Raw genomic sequence first — 12,722 nt, 5'->3', positions numbered from 1 at the left:
TACGTGATAGTTTCTAAACGAGAAATTTGAGGTTCTTACTTGCATGCAATGGATCAGATAGAAACTTTCTTTCTTTTTGGGCCCTAGCTATGGGCCGTGAATTGGAAGGGCGCAAGTGCACGTTTGGAATTCCATATTTCCATATATGTGTGTGCCTAAGTTCATAAACTTTTGTAAGTTTAGTCATTTTATACTGAAGTTGCAAAAATTCACATTTGAAGTTACAAATTTTGTCTTAAGTTTGACCATATGCACATCGATTTTGCAATTCCATTTAAGCCATGGTCTAGGTTCATAAACTTTTGTAAGTTTAGCCATTTTAGACTAAAGTTGCAACAACTCGCACTTGAAGTTACAAATTTTGTCTTAAGTTTGACATATGCACAAGCAAACTTCAGACGTACGCGTCTGAAATTTGGCTTGTCAAGGTCAAACTTCAAACATTTATGTCTGAAGTTTCAGATATATATGTGTGAAACTCGGAGTAGTTTTTCTAAAGTTCGAACTATCAATCTTCATTCATATCAATGTTTGCAAGCTTTTCCAACAACACTGATTTAAGCTCACTTTTCATATTCAAATCCAACTTCAAGATTGCAATAATGGTGATTTTTAGATGGGGGTTTTAATTTACTCCATGCAATCTTAAATATAAGAGTTGCTCGAACTATTTCTTTTATGATTTTGACATGCTTTGATTCACATCAGTCCTACACTCTGTCTCATTAGATTGAGAAGAAAAGGGGCTTGACGGGAGTAGGAGTGTACCATGCGAGAAACAGGGAGGAATATTATACCTTCAATTGATGTATAACGGACTCGTAACACACTATTATAAAGAAGGGAGGAGGAGGAGGAATAATTTTGTTTGAAGTTTGCCCATACTGACTATCAATTAAATATTTTGAAAACAATAGTTACAAAATAAATGAAAGCATCCAAAACTCTCATTAAATTTACACAAATCTAAATAAGGTGATGTGACATCTCTCTGTGACCAGCATTTGCATTTATCTTTTTTTCTCCTTTTTTTGACATTTTTCTCATTTTTTATTGTAGTTTTTGGTTCATTTCTACTACTAACCTATGAATTAATGAAACTCTCATACAATAAATATAGCCGTCACGCACAAATAACCTTTGCATTAATCTTGATCAGCCCACGCCCCACGATCATTGTTGCTCATTATCATACGTTGGATACGTTTCTTCACAATAGATTCCAAACGATTCAAAGAGCTTAATTACCCATAAATAGATATTTTAATGTTTCAGTTTTTTTTTAAGCTTTGAATACATATCATAATTATTTCTCTTCAAGAAATCCTTATCAAAATATTATAAGTAAGAGAAATTTAACCACTTCCCTATCAATCCATTTTGTCATTCTTTTTACGCGAGGTGAGTTCTTTTGGCCTTTCTTTCTGTTTTTAATTTTTATTTCTAGATCAATATATTTTTATTTTTTACACGTGGCTGTGATTTATTTTGCAAATTGAAAATAGGTGAGTAATCATATATCATATATCATATATAAAGCAGGGCAAAGGCCCGCTGACGTGGCATGCCTCAATGATCAGAAAACTTATTTATCCATTTTCTCAAATTTCCACCCAATAAATTCAATTATTAATTAATTAAATTAAATCGAAAAAATATGTTCAGTTACCGAAATTTCCCAATTATTAACAACCTCTCAAGTATTTTTTTGCTGATATCAATCCTCTTCTTACTCCTAAACGTGGCGTTAGATACTGCTGCTGATTTTTTCCTTCAATTTTTTTGTTACAATTGGGTGGTTTCACTCTGTATTTTGAATTTACAATCGTATGTGATTGAGATTTTGTTCGTCATGATGTGTTTGATAGGGAAGACAATTTTCAGCATTCTCCGGTGATTAATTTTGATGAAGCTGTCGACATTCGATATTCAAAAATCCTAACGCAATTTTATTCTTATAAATTATCCTCCCATTAATATTAATTTGCATGACCAACCAGTGGAAATTGATTTAAAACTAAGTTTCTATGTACAAATATTATTCACAGTACACATTATCAACATGACCTGTTTATAAGATGCAAGTTATAAGATTCTAAAGAGGATTCTTGTATATAAATTAGTGCGCGCGGAGTCAGAATTTGTAGTTTAAGAGTTGGATCACAATTCTTTTTATTTACTGGGTTCTTAATAGATTATCTGTACATATTAAAAAAACATATAACAAAAATACAACATTTGAATGGCACTGTAATTCTGAATGAAAAGTGTCACGCCCCGAACCATGGCCTGAGCGAAACACGGCACCGAGGCACTCGGTGCCATACTGCATGTGACCAAGCGAACCACATGGCTTGCTGAATCATCATGAGGCATGCATGAGTGGAAATATAGCATGAACGTGATGAGCTTTTATAAATGAGATGTCATAATAATTTAATGAAATACTTGTTTAAATCATAAATGCGGAAATAACATGAGTTGAGCCAAAGATGGCTAAACACCTTGCATGTCTAACATAACTAAACTGACTAGTCTATGAAACCTCTAATCGTGAATCTTGACTGCAAAACGTACTTGCTGGGACAAGGCCCCCCAACATACCTTTAAATGCATGACTAGTAAAATAAAGATAACTGACTAAACCCCGAATGAGATGGAGCTCACCAATGAGCTGATACGAGCAAATCCTACTGAGCAGATGTGGCATCCTGTAAATACGAACTTGCATCGTGAAATGCAGGCCCCCGGACAATAAAAGGGGACGTCAGCACATTGAATGTACTGATATGTAAAGCAACTGAATGAAATAACATGGGACATGAAATAACATGCTAAGAACTGAAACTGAAAACCTGGACATGAACATGAGCATGAGCATGGATACATATATATAACATAAGTAAAACATGATAAGTAGGGAGAGCATTTCATAAACCGACAACATGATATCACCACGTGGGTACGTGGAGTCTGGTACCTCGCCGGACCAGCAGAGCCCCCATACCTTGCCAGGGTATAAGGTGGTAACGTGCTTGATGTTGACACCCAATTTTGTCCCGCCTCTCCCCCGAAATACCTATAATACTTCTAGTGTTTTGAGAAATTAAAAAATATGCATTTAAATTTTACTATAATTATTAGTCTTTTATTAACACCCACGTTTTATTATTCCGCTGCAGTTATTATTATTATTATAATTATTATTATTATTATTATTACTATTATTATTATTATTATTGTTATTATTATTCTTAAATTATCATTTTATTACTAATTGTCATTAATTATTATTTCTTGTTATTTCCATTATTATTATTATTATTATTATTAATTACTAATCATTATTATCAGCGTTATTTTGTTATCAATTATTAATCATCATTATCATCGTTATTTTATTATTAATTATTATCATTGTTTTATCAATAATTGTTATTTATTATTATTATTATCATCATTATTATTTCTTATTATTATTATCATTATTATCTTATTATTACCACTATTATTGTTATTATTATTAATTTATTAACATTTTGCCACTATCAATAATTGTTATTTATTATTATTATTTTATTATTAATTATTATCATCTTTATTATTATTAATTACTATCATTTTTAATTATCAATATTTGTTATTACTATTATTATTATATCTATTATTATTTTTTATCACCATTATCATCAATATTATCATTATTACCATTATCATTATTGTTATTAGCAGTATTACTACCGCTATTTATTTGCTGCTATTATTTAGTATTATTCAAACTTGCATTTCTCAACGTTTCTACCAACTTCCGCATACGCATCGCATTTACTTCGCACATTTTAATGATAGCGTTTGTTATTAAATATTATTGCACGGTCATTTGCGACATCATATAATTTTTACCCGGGTCTTTTTATAATTACATATTTCTGTATTAGGTGATATTCTGGCACCCTTAGTACATCGTTAATCAAAATGTGTCTCTTATTCAAATTTAGAAGCCAAACTATTTCTTGCACTCAGTCCGTATTTTGATTTACCAAACCCCAAATCAAGGTCCGATTAATTCTTAATATTTTTTGGACTAGACCATATTTTCTATCTCAATCTTTTTAGACCAGTCCATGTTTTAATTCTAGCCCATTCTTTCAATACCCAGTCCGAAATTTGACCCAGTCCATACCAGCCCATTCTCGTCCAAAATAAGGGAAACCCTAACCTCTTTCATTTCCTCCATACCTCCGCCGCTGTCCCTTCTTCTCCCTTTCCCGCCTCTCGCCGCCGCACCCACTTCCCCCTTTCCCTCCTTCTTCTCCGCTCCCCACTCACCCTTGTCCCCCACTTTTATCTCTCTCCCGCTCCTCTTTCCCTTTTTCAGCACAAAAAAACAAAAGAAAAAACCTATAAAGAAGAACGAGAACGAGGGGAACGAAGGAGAAAAAAGAGGAACAGAGACAAGCACAACACATTCAGAAACCCCCAAACGAATTGGGTTCTTAAATCGCACAAACCCCTTTGATAAATCGAGTCTTTTCACCTGAAGATTCCATAGAAATCAAAGCTTTCGTTTGTTGCCAAAAGTCTCCTAAGCAAAAAATTTCAACTCTAACAGTCTTTTATTTCCGAGAATCGAGTTCCTGTTTGAAGTTTCGAGTGTATATTGAGGATTTCACACCCTGTTCGCTGCATCTGAAGAAGGTGCGTAGTTTACTCTCCATTTTCCCTTTTGTGTGTTAGTGCTAGTTGATTATTAGGGCATGATAATTAGTTAGCTCGATAGAAAGACCTGTTTGTATTCTAGCATTTTTTTTTATTTAGTTAGTCTAGCATGTTAGCGTAACTGAGCACGTCCTTCTGGTGGCTGAATAATACTCATGCACGCTAGTTAATTCGGTTTCCTAAAAGATGTTGGCTATGTGATGTGCTGTTCTGGTGATTTTGTTGCTTTCGTCAGTAAGCTCAGTTTGTCTAGCATGCTCTAATATGCTCTGTTAAATAAGTTGACTAAGCCTGCCTAAACTGAGCATGTTTGGCCCAACTTGATTCATCTTAACCTGTTAATGTATTGGTTTAGTCTATATAAGCATATTTGTGTTAGTTCAAGCATAATGTTTAGTTCAAATGAACCATGTTTATATGCTAGTTTAGCTCAAGTTTGTGCAGCATGCTTGTGTTAGTTTGATCTGCCTATTTTAAGCATGAAGATTCAGCCTGTCAATTGATTATGTTTGGTCCAGTTTGGTGCTTTTGGTTTAAACTACTTATATGTTGGTCTTTGCAAGCATGTTCATGTTAGATTTGAATTATTCAAGCATGACAGTTAGCTTATTGAGTGCACTTAAGTGTTAGTTTAGTTTGATTGGCCAAGATAGATGCTTATTCAGTTTGGCTCCTGGGTTGGGTTGATCAGTCCAGTCAAGCATATTCATGTGATAGTTCAGTTTGTTAAGTTGAACCTGTTTAGCATAAAGTTTAGATAGTTGAGTTGATAATAATGGCATGGTCAAGACATTGTTATTCCCAAATCTTGCTGTTTTAGTCCAGCCTCTTTTTTCCCTTGTCATCTGGGCATGTGATTTAATTTCTACTGTGTTAGATGTAATTCTTAGTTTAGTTTAAATAGGATAGTGACTCTACAAAGGATTTGAGTATGATACCATTGAAAATCTAAACCTGTTAAAATCATGTTCTTATTTTTTGTTGAGGTTAAATCCTGTTCAAATGTGTAAACTCTTGCTTCCCAAAACATTGCTTGATAAACTGATGTGATGCATAAGTATGTTTGTAGCAGCTAGGGCATAATTAAGTCTCAATTGGGCTAAGAGTGACCTGAGGTTCTTGTTTGTTTTGTTTGTGTTTTCATCCTTGATCCTTTGCATCTGGCTCTTTCTATTTATATTTGTTCATCCAGAATTAATTATAAAAATAGGATCCCAGCATGGTGTATATCCAGCAGTCACCCCTTGTTTAGTTCTTGTGGTCATTTGTTTGGCTGGTTTTCCCCATACTGTGATTGCTGCCCTTGCCTGAAAATTCAAATTGTTGATCTTGTCGTATGAAACATGATCCAGTCCAGACCCACTCATATAATCCTATTGTGACCCTCATATAAGCTAACATATTTATCATTTTTTTTCATCCCATTCCTGAACATGATACTGCCTATATATAATATGTGCAAAGATGTCAAAAGGGGATCCTGAACTCATCATGACCATTTACTGCTTTTGCTATTAATTTTACAGCATGGCTGTTTCTGCTCAATTCAGCTGAGATTATTGCCTCTTTGTGACTTGAAATTATCAAATCTATTAATGACCATCTTAAGTATATGTGTCATAGACTAATTCCTTAAAATATCTGCCTAAATAACATGTTTGCTAGACTCTACGTTTGAATTATATCATGAGTGTTCGGGCTGGACTACCTGTCACTGCCCGCTGTCCCCCTCTCTATGACATAAAAAAATGCTATGGGTTCTGTTTGTTCGCCTATGTAAGTAACAAAAATTGAAATATAAACTGGTAGTTGTCCTTACGTTTGATTAAAATACATGATGTGCACCTGTTTGAAGTTTCTGTCTATGTCACGAGGATTGCCTATTTGTATATGTGTGGTGGTTAATCTGTGTAGGCATGGATTATCCTTAAGTATACGTGATATATACATAATTTATGACGTTGTTTGAATTCATATTCTATGTTTAACCCATTGATCGTATACTAATCTTTCTTTCATTCTTTTTTCGCATGAACCTCGCATACGAGTCCAAAGACTCGTCTCTCTCTCCGCTTTCGATGTCGGGCTAAAAACCCAACGGGATCCCTTCTCTGTCCAGCTCCCTACCTACAGCAAAAAAAATAAAAAAAAATAAAAATCATTATTCTGGGCCAGGCCCAGTTCCAACAGCCGCAGCAGCAGCCCAGTAATAAAAGTATCTGCTGGGCCGAAGCCCAGCAGTAGCCAACAGCGAACAACAATCTCAAAATGGGTCGAGCCTATTTAAATTATATATTCATCTGTTTATATTTGTGTATTTAATTTGTATTGTATGACTAACTTTTTTTTTGTGTTATTTTCTTAATTTAGATGAACTTTAGATGAATTAGTGGACTAGTTTTAGTTATGGGTAGTCAACTTAAGAAAGAATTAGCAATCAATTTCATAAATTATCCTCTTCTCTTCATGCTTTTGTTTGAAATAATCAATTTTGCAAAAAAAAAAAATGACGTGACCATATATTAAAGGATTCACATATTATTATCTTGAGAATTTTGAAACATCATTAACAGGCAAATAGAAACTAAAAAGAATATTTTGTACTTCTAAAATACGAAGCCAATCAATACATCATCGTTTAGTTTGTTTTAAATATTTGTTAAGGCATTACGCAAACCCGCGTTTTCTTTTGCTTTTACATTTCATGCGAGTTTTTATTTTAATTAGCATCATTATTTAAAATTTTTTGCAACATTTATAAGTTTATTTTATATGGCATTTGCAGTTTCCTTTTATGCGAATTATTATATTTTCTACAAATTTCATTCTAAACGGCACTTTTTTTAATCTTAACAACATTTCTAAATTTTATGGCATTTGAAGTCTCCTTTTATACAAATTATTATCTTCTTTTTCATAAGTTTTATTAGTATTTTATTTTAAATCTTAGCGACATTTATAAACTTCTATTTCAAATAGCATTCTAAAATCTCCTCTTATGTGGAATTACTAGTCCCATTTTAACAACCTTATTACTTGAAGTCCTTTTTATAAAATGACATTTAAAATCCTTTTTTGCATAAATGGCTATATTTTGCAAGTCTCATCTGCACAAGCTATTTTCTTAAAATTGAAATACTATATCCAACATTGATTAATTAACCCAAGTTTGGTCAGATAACCGTAAGTTAAAAAGGATTCTAAAGGATGCCTAACCCCTTCCCTTTAGGATAATATAGAACCCTTATCTAGAATCACACTGGTTAAGCAGACCATTAACAGAGGTTTAGCTTTAGCTTTACCTTAGTTAATATCTAGGTGTCCTAATTCACCGTAAAATCAATTAGGTGGCGACTCCTTAAAACATAAGTATTTAGGAATCTCCAATATGTTGTACTCCGCTTCAACCCGGGTTAAAAGGGGGTATAACACTTGATGGATCCATTCAGTGTGAAATTAAGGAATCGTCCTAACTGGGCGGAGCGATCCTTGTCCTACGGTGGCTACGTAGTTTCAGGCTATCTGAGTCTTCTCGGTAATTCGTGCAACTCCCAAAAACATGAACATGATATAATTGGCTAAGAAGTCCATGATTTTCGTGAATTAACTTGTACTTGTCTTGTAATCATGGTTTCACGAAATAACTTGTAAACATGGTTTCATGAAATAACTTGTAAACATGGTTTCATGAAATAACTTGTATTTAACATGTATGTATCTTGAGTCATGGCATGAAGATAGTTATATAATACAATTGCATGAAAACTTGTAGACATGTAGGATATTCATGAAATAAGCATTTTTATTTAAAACATGCATGCAAGAAACCATGGAATACAAGATATGGGTTTTCATGGATTACGGACGGATTCTCAATAATCATAAAGAAATATTAAGAACTCAATGATGGAATTATAACAATTCATACATAATATAATCATGGACATGGACCTAGGGTTATCATAAGCATGGTATAGAAACCCTAGTTTTAGTAGAGAATCATAATTTATGGATTATGAGGCGTGGGGAAGAAACAATGATGTTCTCACACGGAGATAGTAACTCTACATACCTGGTAATGCTCCAAACTTGAATTAAAGACTCTAACTTTGAAGAGGATTTTCAAAATCTTGAATTCTTGAACCTTGAGATGGGTTTTCTTGAAAACCCTAGTTTAGGAATGATGATTTCTTATTTAGATTACAAGGATATGTATTTGAATTGACTTGGAATAATTAGAGTAGGCTTACCTTGGTGTTCTTGATGATGAAAGAGGGTAGGAGGTCATTCTAGGGCTTGAAGGAATGAAAACTAATGATGTGAACTGATATGGACGAATATATACTGTTCTGGAAAATTGAATTTTACGCCCAGTTAAATACTGGCTGTATTTTGAAAGACGGGCCGTATTTTGAAATACGGTCCGTATTCCGTATGGACTGCACTGCATCTCTCCGGTAAAATGGCCATAACTCTTTGCACAGATGTCCGTTTGACCCCTATAATATACCGTTGGAAAGGTATTTCAAAGCTCTACAACTTTCATCAAGGAAGTTTTCCCAAATTCCAAATATGTTTTGAAATACAGTCCGTATTTAACGATGTAACCTCCAAATGTCAAATTCCAGAATGCTCAGAAATATTTGGTACCAGTTTACGACTTGAAATACGGGCCATAACTGAAATACGGTCATTGTTCATGGGCGTAAACCACCATCTTACAACTGAAGAGGAAATTTTCAATTCCCACATTCTTTATCGGGTTTTCTAAGTCTAGGATCATGGTCAAAGCTTAGGTTAAAGGTACAGGGTGTTACAAAAAGTATTTAATTAAGCTTTTAGATTTGATTATCAGGTGCTTCTCTATTGTTTTCACCTATATGGAATGCTTCTTAATTTACCTGTGGAGGTTGTTAGTAAGTGAGCCTCCCTTGTATCATTCTTAGGTTGCTGGGGAAAGAAATCCATATGTATGAACATGTTTTTAGTTAACAAAAAGTAAAAGAAAGCTAATCCAATTGGAGTATCTTTTTTATTTCATTTCATAGATTAGCATATCTGATGTATTTTTATTTTATTTTTGTAATAAATTCTTCTTTCTTTTTTTCAGGTTCACCATGATATGAATGCGCCTTTGTTTCATTACTTCACATAGACATGCTATAATCTTATTTAACCGGGAGTCAATTGAGTAATAATTGCTGTGATATCCCCATAATACATGCCCATGTAATTGAATTGGATATGTGGCCGAATCTAGCCAAAGATGATGTGGAAGTACTGCATGGAAGGTATGTCATATAAGCTTTACATTCTTCGCAAATTTCCCATAAAGAGGTTGTGATTGATAGCACCTCAGTGGATGCTGCTAATCTATAGAGCAATTTTTTTTTTTTTTTTTTTTTGGTTCTTCTGGTCATGAAGAAAAGTTTGCTTCATCGCTTTTGAGATGCCCAATATTTATTTAATTCCCTGCTTTTTGAACTGAACTGTTAGTTAACTATAAACTAATTGGACATCTCTTCTTTGTTTAATTATTATAATTCCCTTCTTTGGTGAATTTATTTGCCAGAATGCAGTAATGGCAGAGCTCATAGGTATCCTAAAGGCATCTTTAAATTTGAGAATTTTTTTATTAGAATTATATATATATTTTATTTTCACTTTGATTGATTGTAAATTAGTTGCTATATTTGCCTTTATTTTGAATTTTTCCACTGCCAAAGCATGAATCAATATGGTTATGTTTTTGTTCTATGTTGCGGGACAATGGTGGAATGCAGATGAAAAGTTTAATCCCCTCCTACCCAGGCAATTCTCAAGGTGCAACTATCTATATATATTCTTTTCTTTGTATTCGCTTTCAAGTTTGTAATTATTTGTTTTCCTCATAGAACCTTGAATATGTATTTTATATTTATTGATTAGAAGGTTAGGAGATGGGGCTTTGAACAAGTGATTTATCATTTTGATGATACTTTTTTTTTTTTTTAACAATATACAGAGTATTAATAGGATGAATATCAAGAAATTGACTAAAATGATTAATTGATGTGGGTCTATTCAACTGATAAAAATTGTAAACCTATCCACCCTAATCCCATCATACTATCACTGATATACTAATTGACAAGTAGCAACAGACAAAGGCAAATTGGAGCTACCACAATTACTTGACAACTCCAAGGATGATCATTTGATTGTTGCACAACTATTCTGTTTTGCCACTCTGATTTTCATAAGGTAATACTCTACCAATTAACCTGTATCATGAATTTATTAATCACATGTCATTTGTAAGTCCAGTATCAAACTTATTTTGACACTGACATAGGTTTGTGAACTAATTACAACCATTCCTTGTAATAATTTTTTCCCGAAATGGAGGCTTTGCTTGATTTTTGATTGGCAGAACACTTACACCTTTTATTTTTGTTAATTTTTATATTAAATTGGCGTCGAATCACGGAAGAAGGATAGAGAATATATTGAACTTACACTTCTGTGTTAAGACTTTTCCAATTGAAGTGATGTGGCTCCTCTCATTGAGTAGGAAACCTATTTATCTCTTCTTCTTTTTTGGCTTTTTATCTTCATTTTATCATTTGGTGCTCTTTTATGATTTTATTGCGTAACTTAGAAAATCCGTGCTGTGAAGATTAGTCTGGAGATGTTGCTAAGGCTGAAAACAAGAAATTATTTGTGACCAACATATTTCAATGGTACAAGATGGTCAGCAAATTATATAAAGGAAAAACGTGAGTTTCTCCTCAATATTTTTTCTTTTTTGGTTGCTAAATCTATTAATATCTATACTAGCGAAATATTGTTATTTGCCGTGAAATACTCAATTGTTTCATTTTTTTAATGGACGGATACTTATTCTATAATTTGGCATCTGTCTATCTTATATTCACGATCTATTGTATGAATATGATGTCAATTAAATTTACAAGCAGCATAGGTAATCACCAATGTTCACGATCATTGTATATGGTCCTTAATAAATTTATAACTTCACATTTGTTTGAATTTTAATGTTTAGTTATTTTACCAAAAGTTAGAGATTATTAGCAAATTTTAAGAACATTGTGATGATAGCTTACAAAATTTTTATACTAGTATGTTCTATAGGTTGTCGGAATGACTCTCATATACCTAAATCTAATAAAGGTGTGCTCTCATTCTATATATATTTTGCAGAATCTTCTGCTTTGTGGAAAGTGATGGCTATGTTGATGATTATTTGGTGGATTTTCTATCCGCAATGAAATGATTTGCGTCCAAAGTTCACCTTAAGGACCAATGAAATGGTTATTTGCGTCCCCTAAGATAGCCCACGTAACAGTACTTTTAACAGTAACATTAATTTAGTTTAGTGTATAGTCTCTAACTCTGCTTCCTGCAGTCAGTAACTCTAACTCTCCTTCCTTCCTCTTTGCTTTCCCTGTTATTACTTTTTCTTTTGATGCCTTTTAAAATTCCATACGTGAGGGGTTTGTATCACCGTGTCATTTGAAAGAGCGTATGCATCATTAAGGAATTGTTCTGGGCACTGCCCATATTTAATTTGTTTCTGATCCAGGAGGCTTATTGTCACAAATACATACAGTAGAAAAGGGTTACTTAAGTCTTTTACAAGAAATAAACTACATATAAAGTTGGTCTGTGGAGGAGTGATATGACACTTCTTATAGACTAGGAAATGTGTTTTTCATTTATCTCCTTTTTTCCCTTTTGTCTTTATTTTCTTTTGTATTTTTCCTCTGCTCTTCTCTTTTTGCTCTTTTGTTATTTTATTATCACGTATGTGCTTTGATAAAATAGGTAGCCAAGGGTCACTTTATAGTTCTCTTAATTACAACTGCTCGTATTTTTTAAAAGTCTCTAAGAGAAGTGCTTACCCACACTGTTTTTCCCTTCATTCTTCAAATTTTAGCCTTTCTCTTTTTTTTTCTTTTTTTTTTGTGCTATGTTAAAATAAATTCAAAAATCACTTTTCT

The sequence above is a fragment of the Lycium barbarum genome, chromosome 7 (genome assembly GCF_019175385.1).
Source record: "Lycium barbarum isolate Lr01 chromosome 7, ASM1917538v2, whole genome shotgun sequence".
NCBI lineage: Eukaryota > Viridiplantae > Streptophyta > Magnoliopsida > Solanales > Solanaceae > Lycium > Lycium barbarum.
Note: the sequence above shows the minus strand (reverse complement) of the source record.